At 50.0% G+C, this 10,000-nt stretch overlaps 1 protein-coding gene across 3 annotated transcripts in view; it reads left to right on the top strand.

Moving 5' to 3' along the window:
• The window catches only part of LOC119572976 (talin-2-like), a 97,264-nt gene that overhangs the window by 12,060 nt on the left and 75,204 nt on the right, over positions 1-10,000 (top strand). Inside the window, exon 1 of one of the 3 annotated variants that reach the window (XM_037919948.1) lies at positions 5,036-5,080. The exons of the other annotated variants lie outside the window; for them this stretch is intronic. The gene's annotated coding sequence lies outside the window, so the exon portion shown is untranslated. Of the gene's footprint in view, positions 1-5,035; positions 5,081-10,000 lie in introns of those variants that run through there. 3 annotated transcript variants of the gene reach the window in all.

Here is a 10,000-nt window from a genome sequence, read left to right as displayed (position 1 = left end):
TCAGACCTGTTGCGGAGGGAAGCGTTTCGCGAAAGTGTAAGACGCCGTTTTAAGGAAATAATCTGTGTGGATCAGAGAATCCGAAATTGTGACAGGGATTCACTGAAGACAGCACTCTGCAAAAGTGTGCCTTCCTGAATCCAATGGCGTGATGACTCACCTAGAGGCAATCCAGCGGATTGTTAAAACGCATCAAGGCCACATCAGCGATTGAGCGCAAGATTAGCAACTTCGCGAAGGAGGGAGGGAGCGAGGGCCGCAGGATGTGTCCTGACGCTGCGAGTCACCCAACGCAACAGGCACTTAAGCTGCGAATTTATAATGAAGTAAGTAGAAAATTGTCAAAGACAAAGGCAGAGCGAGGCAGTGTAACGGGCACCGGATGTAATGTCATCTTTGCCGTCTGCTGCGCGTCAAGGGGGATGGAAACAACGAGTCTGCTAATAACACATGGGTAGCGATAACAGATAATTGAAGCGGTAATGCTGATCAAAATTCATATCAGGGATTTATTTGGAGTCTGGTTCTAGGCTGCGAGCGATGACTCGTCTGCGTGCATTATAGGCACTCAACTTTTATGAATTTGCAATAATAAGTGGTTGGCGCAGCGGTCGGCCGCGAAACCAGTGACCGATCCGTTTGTGTTATTGACTACAAAATTGTAATGGGATAGATTTGGCTAGGCAAAATAGCTGGAGTGCGTTTCCATGGCGTGGCTTGGGTTAGCGATGGTAGATTAGCGTGGGCGGAACAGGAATTTGGTGCCGCGTGCTCGCTCTCGAGGGAATCTGCTCTCGCCACGAGGCGTCGGGAGACACGGCGGAGGAACTGGCTTCAACTCCCGCTGGCGGAACGACAGCCGCGTCAAGGGTGGAGATGTCTTCCCGCGATATTCTTCAGTTTGATTGCAGAACACTTTTTTCAATTCATATCATCATGCAGTGCCTCCAAAGACCAGAAGCCTCGGACGGGAAGGCAGATATACAGATAGATCCTACGGCTCATTGGCAGGACCTTCCGCACATACGCTGTCAGGAATGCGGTTTTCCGGTCTTCACTACCACATTTATTTGGGGAAATTGAGATTTATTTGAATTCATCAAAGTGGAAATAGTGAGGAAGAATCTGCTGTCGTTGTATCCGCACGGTGTCGGCACATCCGCACAGCACGCCGACGATGCCCGCCCGAAGTAAGAGGGTTAAAGGAGAGAGTGGAGGGTTGTAATTACCTTACGGCCGTCACGAGAACAATAAGCTGAGGCGAGGGACGCTCACGCACGCCCGCGCTCACTTTCTCACATGCACCTGGGTAAACAAACGCTCGCTCGTTCACTTTCGTTAGCTTAGTGAGAGAGAGAGAGACAGAGACAGAGACAGAGACAGAGACAGAGACAGAGAGAAAGTGTGTGTGTGTGTGTATGCTTCTGCTTGCATGTTTGAGCGCTCGAATGAGCGTGTATTTAATATTTGTTTCTTGTTATGAGAGAGAGATGTACATTTATATATGTAGGCTCGCGCGCACACACTCACACACTCCATGTCATGGAGATGAAAGTCCGCCTGAGCGAGGCCTTGGGCGTAGCCATGCCCGGGGGGGGGGTTGCCTGCCGAGGGTCGGAGACGTGGAATTGTTTATATTTATGTTTGGAATTGCCATTCATGCCCATTTACATTTTCAAGTATTTCTTTTTATATATATTTAGTTCATTATCGTTTTTATCGTCTTTTTAAAGGAGGTGATAAGATGAGTTATATCTGATAACGATGTTTTTGTTCAGGGCTTGGTGATAACGAGCTTTCACAGGGATGAAGCGTATTTACTCTTACTCATATTACATTCAAAAAGATGCTTGGGCATGTCCTCGGGCGGCCGACTTTGCGAGGCCCTCATGCCCCTCTGATGGCCAAGAAGCATCTTTTCCCGAGAGCAAGGCTTGCGCGCTGCCCCGGGCCTCCCGCACCCCGCGCCACTGAAGGCCTCGGCCGGAATCCCTCGCGCCCCCTCGCCCTCCCGCGGCGCCCAGGGGCAGGCGGCGAGCGGGGGACGCCGCCCTTGGCAGCCGAGGCCGGGGCGCACGTGCTTGGCGGTGAATGACCCATCGACGCCCATCGCGCTCTCCGCCAGACCTTGCAAGGACGCCCACCCAGCCACTGCTAACGCGCAGCACATTTTCTTGATTTACGCTTGATATGCCCTTTTAGCGTCTGTGTCCTGATATTTTTTGCTCTCCCTTAAAGAGATAAGATATTGTGGGTGACGAAGCCATTTCCTGGGAGATTACTGTTTCCCCGTCACCACCCCACTCACCCCCCCACTCACCCATCCACCCACCCTCCACTCAGCCATCCACTCATCCAACCACTCACCCATTCACTCACCCATATCGTACAGCCAACGTCGGTGTATATCATCCGGGGTTCCCTTAGAGGCGTATCCGCGCTGACACTTGCTGATGGATCGGCTGTACCCCGGGCACGCCCACAGCAAATGGACACTTCAACTTCATAAAAGAGTGGTTGATATTTGCTTTGTCTTTCAATCAAAAAAGTTCTACCAACATTCTTGGCTCTTTTTTCAAGCCGCCTATTGTACCCGTGACTACAGCTTCCGGGGGAGACCCGCGAATTGATGTTCGAGGCTCTGCAGGCTGTGGCTCGGTTGCAACGCCTGGCTCTTCCGTCATTGGGTCTCGGGGCGCGGGCGGGGGAGGCGCTCACGACGCTGTGCAATTAAGCTCACTCAAGGTAATGCACTGACCTTATTGCCCCTCGCCCTCTTGGCTGTAGGGTGCACGCAGCTCTCTCTCTCTCTCCCTCTCCCTCTCCCTCCCTCTCCCTCTCCCTCCCTCTCCCCCTCTCCCTCCATCTCCCCCTCTCCCTCCTTCCCTCTCTCTCTCTCTCTCTCTCTCTCTCTCTCTCTCTCTCTCTCTCTCTCTCTCTTCTCTCCTCTCTCCTCTCACCTCTCCTCCTCTCTCTCCCTCTCCTCCTCTCCCTCTCTCTCCCCTCTCCCTCTCCTCCTCTCCTCTCCTCTCTCTCTCTCTCCTCTCCTCTCTCCTCTCCCTCTCCCTCTCTCTCTCTCTCTCTCTCTCCTCTCTCTCTCTCTCTCTCCCTTCTCTCCCCTCCCTCCCTCTCTCTCTCTCTCTCTCTCTCTCTCCCTCTCTCTCTCTCCTCCTCTCCTCTCTCTCTCTCCTCTCTCTCCTCTCCCTCTCTCTCTCTCTCTCTCTCTCTCTCTCTCTCTCTCTCTCTCTCTCTCTCTCTCTCTATCTCTATCTCTCTCTAATGAAAAAAATGTCCCAGGTGAAGTATCGGTGTATAGATAATCCACTCGTGTGTGTTTGCTGGTCCTCATTACTGTGTATGGAGCGGATCAAGGGAGGAGGGAGGGTCGATATATAAATCACGCCCACTTATCTTCCTACACACACTCCACCCGAGTCTGGATCTTTATATTCTCTTCGTGGGGATGTTTCTGCCCACCATACACTCGCCTTCTTGCTATGCCAAGCTCAGATGCCTTATGACACCGCATGCTCACAGCTGTGTTTATGCCACGCTCAATACCATTCCTGCCTTTGGGAACACTACGAGAATCCGAAGAAAATAGTAGAGGAACAAAGGAGGGAAATAAATAAAGGGGGACGAGTTGAAAATAGAAGGCAAAAGGCGCCAAAAAAGGGAAGGGCACTGGAAAAGGAAGAAAGTGCAGGAGAAGTGAGAGGCGACGCACGCCACGGTGGCCGCGGCCGCCCTCCCGGCAGACTGGCTCCACCCAAGTTCCGCTGTTCTCTGAGCACGACAGTCGTTTGGACGTTATGGGTGCGAAGAAGCCAGGGGAATATACGACAGGCTTTATGGGAGGCGAATGTGTGTAGTATTTTCAATTTGAACGTTATGGTTGTAATGGATGCTGTGCGACGTCGGTGTTGGGCGGGCAATGGCGCCATTCGGAGGCGGGGAGGGACCTCCAATGCAGTGCCGTGCAAGGTGCAGCTACGGCTGTGGCTAAGCCCTAAGGCGCCACAAATAAATGGATGGCTTCATGTGGCGATTACTATGGCATTTCCACATCACTTTGTAGTCAAAGTGATATGAAATCCTGAGTCATAGCATAGAATTTAAAAGTTTATCGATAAAAAGTGACGTTGATAAGTTATTTATATATTTATTTTTAATTGATTTTATTTTATTTTTTTTTTTTTTTATTATTTGATGTGATAAGGCATCGGTCGGCTTGGGCGAGTTGAGTTCTAGTGTGTGTTCATCGAGCAGAGATGTTGCGTCGCATGCGAGCGACGGCGTGGCCCTCGCAGCATTAGACTGCCTCAGACGGCGACTACTGATGAGCGCATAAAGGGTGTGTTGGGGAAAGAGAGTGCGCTCTGTGATGCACCAAAGGGCCTTCATCGAGCGACGCTTGCTTGATACATGTGTTGTATGGACGATTCCGGCGCATTTGTTTATCTTGATTTCGCTTATGGAGCTAAGAAGGTGGGAAGTTGACAGTGTGCACAAAATAAGAAAACTAATTCCTAGCCGATAATCTGCTGCTGAGCAACTGATGGGTGTATGGAAGCTGCTTCGTCTGCAAACCTCGTTTCCTTTCATATCCCACTTACAGCAAACGTCCAGCATTTCTGGACTCCTCGTGTGTGTGTGTACATATATATATATATATATATATATATATATATATATATATATATATATATACACACACACACACACACACACACACACACACACACACACACACACACACACACACACACACACACACACACACACACACACACACACACACACACACACACACACACACACACACACACACACACACATACACACACACACACACACACACACACACACACACACACACACACACACACACACACACACACACATATATATATATATATATATATATATATATATATACACATTTTTTTTTTTTTTGAAGTTTTTTTTTAAGTTTCATTAGTCTTATTGTGGCTGTGTAGACTGCTTAGTAATTTTCTTTCTCTTTTCAGGTGAGTGCTGACTGCCAGCTAGTAAGGTGAATGGCAATGCACACGTAAAGGTGAGGATTAATTATTCTATTCTCATTCTGGGTCGTTTATTGATAATACTTGCAAAGTGCGGGGTTATAGGCCATATTTAAACCTGTTTATCTTTTATGTGTAGCCAAAGCCAAAGCCAGTTGTGTTTAGTCTGCATTTATGCGGTCGGGAGGTACAGGCATTGGTGTGTACCCTCGGCGATTCCCAGCGTCGTTCGTGCAAAGGAGGCGTCACCTGCTGGTAAACTTACCACCTGGCCTATCGAATCCCCCGGGCGCCTCGAAGCTCCCCCTCGTGTCTTGGTTGGGGATTCGCAAGTTTAGGCTTTGGCTGTGGTAGCTGGGAATGTTTCTTTTTTAGTTGTGGGGAGAATACATTGTCGATTATCGTGAATAGTTATACCAATGTTTGTTTTTCTTTTTCTTTTTGTCAGTGAATTAAGTATGATATCAAAAGCTTCCTCCTATAGGTAATAAAGCGAGCGCATTCCGTGTGCACGTAACAGTGCGCACAGCCAACCGTTTGGAGAAAAGTGACTTGTCCGCGGGAAGAGGCTGCGATGTGTCGGGAGGCGGGGTGATCACCGGACCGTGGAAAGAGTTGTGTTTGTGTTTTCGTTTTGTTTTAAGAAGCTCCTGAGGACGAGTATCTTGGATGCGAGATGGATAATAAGCTGATATTCGTAGGGGCCGTTTCTCGTCTTCCCGCTCCCTCGCGATGCAGCGGATGGCACGGGATAATTACTCCTGGGAACCACCCAGCTGTCACGGGGTTATTATGTAGCCGAGTTATTACGTAGCCGAGTTATTACGCGCGGTTGGGACCATGGATCTCTCTGGGGCGCTCGCCGCTGCTCTGCTCTCGCTGCTTGCTCGAGAAGCATCGCCTGGCCGTGTAGCCTCTGTCCGGGGCCGTGATGGGGGGCGGGTGGAAGCCGGCGGAAGCACCGCGTTCAGGGAGGGTTGGGGTCTTGGCGTCGTGGGATAGGAGTTCGGGACAGAAGACTTATCTTATGTCAGAGATAAGTGCTTGGTGACAGTCTTAATTAGGGTTTTCACTTGTTCTGTAACGAAATAATGGCGAACGGAAGGCTCTGCGGGCCGACCAGCATCGAACTAGAAGTGGCAGTTCTCCTTCCGCGAAATAGGAAGGAGCAAAGTGACTACGAACCAGTTTCGCCTTGTCAGTCGACCGGGAAAGGGTAGTGTTAATAACAAGTAGAAGGTGGTATTTTCCGAATGCATTTTCTTTTTGGATAAGCCGAGGGAAGTCTGGAGCCTAGCGTTGCGATAAACGTATTTAGCTGAGACTTTGCCTTAATAGGAATTGCGAAATGTGGTTATTGCTGGCGATGTTATCACCTTCTGATTTAGACATTGTAATATTATCTTTATCTTATCGAGGGTGCGGCGCTAGAGTAAGAGCTCACGTGGCAGGTCCCTCTGTCTCCGAGGACGAAACTAGCGTCGCATTTCATACCGTTCCGTTGTCAGCGTGGCGTCCGGCGCCTCGCCTGCGACTCTTGGCCAGGATGACGGCAGCTGGTGTTCTGGCTGTCCTTCTCTTTTTGTCGTTGTCCTGTTATTTTTTATTATTGTTATTATTAGTAGTATTAATCATCATCATCATCATCATCATCTCATCACTATTATTAATTATTTTATTTACTTTTTGTCGATAAATGCAACCATGGGAAATTTAATCATTCAGTAATGTTAACCTGAGGTTGCCGTTAATATTAAGATATTATCTTAGCCAATCTAATCAACGCGCTGTAGTGAGTCAACGTTAGCTAACATTTTTTTTGTCTTTTTTAAGTATTTATCGTAGTGTATTTTAAATTTGATAAATGTTGGATAATAAATTTGTAGACGTTATCTAGGGGCACATTTCATGATAAGAGTGAAGGTGTGTCCGTGAAACCCCCCCTCCTTCGGCTCACGTTCATAACCGTTTTCTCTGTTTGCATCTATGTATATCTGGTGAGTCTCTCTCTCTCTCTCTCTCTCTCTCTCTCTCTCTCTCTCTCTCTCTCTCTCTCTCTCTCTCTCTCTCTCTCTCTCTCTCTCTCCTTCTCTTCTCTTCTCTTCTCTTCTCTTCTCTTTCACTCTCTCTTCCTCAGCCTCTCCTTCCCTCCTTACTGCCACAATCTCCCAGTCTATCTGTTCATTTATCTATCTAGCTCTCGCTCCCCATCAGCCTTAAAAATTGTGACCCTTGCTACGGGTCCCTTTCGTCGCGTCTCCCCTTCCGGGCGGTACCTCTGGCTTGTGGCGAGCCTCCTCTTCCTCCTCCCCCTCTTCCTCCTCCTCCTCCTCATCTTCCTCACCTCCCTCCTTCACTCCAATCCCTCCTCCTCCCTCCCTTCCTCCCACCCCCTTCCCCTGCTCCCCTCCCCTCGCCTCCCCTCCGTTCGCCTCCCCTCCCCGTCGTTGGCGCCGCCGGGTGGGAAGTAGCGTCAGCGTCACCGAACTGTCTAGACCGTAGGATGGACTGATAAGTGGGTAGATATCGCTAAGTTGGGTCTTGAAGCGAGGCTATGGGGAAGGGAATGAGTCTCCCGGAGGGGGAGGGGGAGGCGAGGCTTGGAGGTGGGCGGGTGTGTGGAGGCGACAAGGGTAGTCAGCGAGGCGGTTGGGCCACGTGGAGGCTCCATCCTCCCCCTCCCCCTTCCACTTTCCTCCACTGACGCCATCAAGGTGGATGGAGGTTGTCATCCACCGCGGAGGCTGGGCTTGAGAGAGGTCACTTTCGGGGCGAGGCGGAGAGGGCCGCCACTATGTAACGTGGGCGTGGAGACGTGCATGTGCAGACCCAGAGGAGGAACAGTAAAACCAGGGACAGGGAGACGCACAGACGCTGGGCTGATGGGGCTGGCGAGCGCTTCACGGAGGGCCGCGCGATGGCGGGAGCCCCATGGACGTGCACCGCGGGGCACATGGCTGTGCTGGAAAGTACCTTCTTCCCCCACACGAGCCCATGGCCAAAGGATTCCGAGGTACGTTCTCTTTTGTCTAGTGCGTGGGTGAGGGACAGCCTTGTGAGCGTGGGCCTCGGAGGCACGCCTCGAGAGTTACTCGAGGCGGAGGTTGAAAGAGGAGGAGTTCGCTCAGCCGGGATGATGCGTTGAGTGTGAGTGTAAATTGGCCCTGCCGGAGAGATACGTGGACATGCCCGGGGCATGGCCTCTAGAGATGGAACCTGGCGGAGGGGAGCTCGTGGGGACGAGGCGCCGATGCTGGGCAGTTGTGCATGGACGGTATAGACTCGCATCATTTTTAGGCAGATCGATTAGCCTTAGTGACTGGAAGACTGGAGGCGCTTAAATGTTTCGATCTTGTCATGAGTAGTGTCGATAACATTTTTTTAACGCGGACATTAATGGACATGTAATCGATTTTAGAAATCTCCGGGAGCCAACCCTCGTTTCTTTTGCTGTACTGAGTGCGGGATATTTTTCTCTCTCGAAATAACGGATAGTGCTTTTTCATACATTCATCATCTTCCTTTCCGCCGATATACTGGGATAGTGGAATATAGTGTTTGCATATTCATCAATTGTGTACCATTTCACTTCATGGTACGAAGTCTGCCGTTCTCGTCTACTTGAAAAGCTTATTTGATTCATTGGTCTAATCCATTACCGTTACATTTCACCTCTAGCCGTCAGACCGTGCACGCGCTCATTTTTCATTTAATTTCACGTTACCCTTCTCTCCATACTTAATATTCCTCCTCTCCTCTGCTGTTCTCACTCTCCCTCTCCCGCTTTCCATCACCCCCTTTTTTGCTCCATGTAAGTCAACCCTCCTGCCACTCTCTTCCTCTCTCCCTCCCCCTCCCCCTCTCCCTCTTCCTCTCCCTCTCCCTCTCCCTCTCCCTCTCCCTCTCCCTCTCCCTCTCAATCACTATCACTTTCTCTCTTCATTATTCTTTTTCACCATTTTTCCCTGTCCCTTCCATTCCCTTTCCCCTTCCCTCCCCCCCTTCCCCCACCTTCCCTCCCTCCCTCCCTCCCTCTCCCCTCCCTCCCTCCCTCTCCCCTCCCTCCCTCCCTCCCTCCCTCCCTCCCTATCCATCTGTCTATCTTTCTGTCTATCTATTTATTTATCTATCTGTCTATCCTGCCCTCTTCCAAGTTATCCGTGTGTATGGCTGTGTCTGTGTCTCTATAAAGCACAGTGTAAACAGGTATATATGTCTGCAGTCTTGCGATCAGTTTTTGCGTCGGAAAGTTGGCTTGGAAAAGGATGTCGAACGAGGAAGGGGACGCCTCGGGAAGTGTGATTTGACGATTGATTAACTGTCTGCTTATTATACATTGATTTTATTATTGTAACAGTGTAAGGGGCGAGGGACAGACGGACACGCAGATTGATTGCGGTTTTTGGAAAATGAGAGGTGGAGAGGAAGAGGGAGATAGATGAAAGAGAATAAGGGAGATTAATAGTGGATATAGTAGGAGAGGGGGAGAGGATAGACGATAGAAGGAGAGAGGGTAGCGTATTACTTTAAGGAAGACACTACGAGAGAGAGGGAGGGAAGGAGGAGAGGGGGCAGGGGATAAAGAGGAAGAGATGGGAGAGCGCAGAGGCAAGAGTGGCAGATAGAGAGAGGGAAGGAGTAGAAATGAGGGAGAAATAGTGAGATAGTAGTGAAATAGGAAAATTAGAGAGGAGAGAGAATGGGAGAGAGGAGAAGAGGAGAGAAAATGGGAGAGAGGAGAAGAAGAGAGAGAAGGTGAGAGAGGAGAAGAGAAGAGAGAAGGTGAGAGAGGAGAGAAAATGCGAGAGAGGAGAGAGAATGGGAGAGAGGAGAGAGAAAGTGAAAGAGGAGAGAGAATGGGAGAGAGAAGAGAGAATGGGAGAGAGAAGAGAGAATGGGAGAGAGGAGAGAGAATGGGAGAGAGGAGAGAATGGGGAGAGAGAGATAAGGGAGAA

This window comes from Penaeus monodon, chromosome 5, assembly GCF_015228065.2.
Source record: "Penaeus monodon isolate SGIC_2016 chromosome 5, NSTDA_Pmon_1, whole genome shotgun sequence".
NCBI lineage: Eukaryota > Metazoa > Arthropoda > Malacostraca > Decapoda > Penaeidae > Penaeus > Penaeus monodon.
This window is presented reverse-complemented; position numbering and strand designations above follow the sequence as displayed.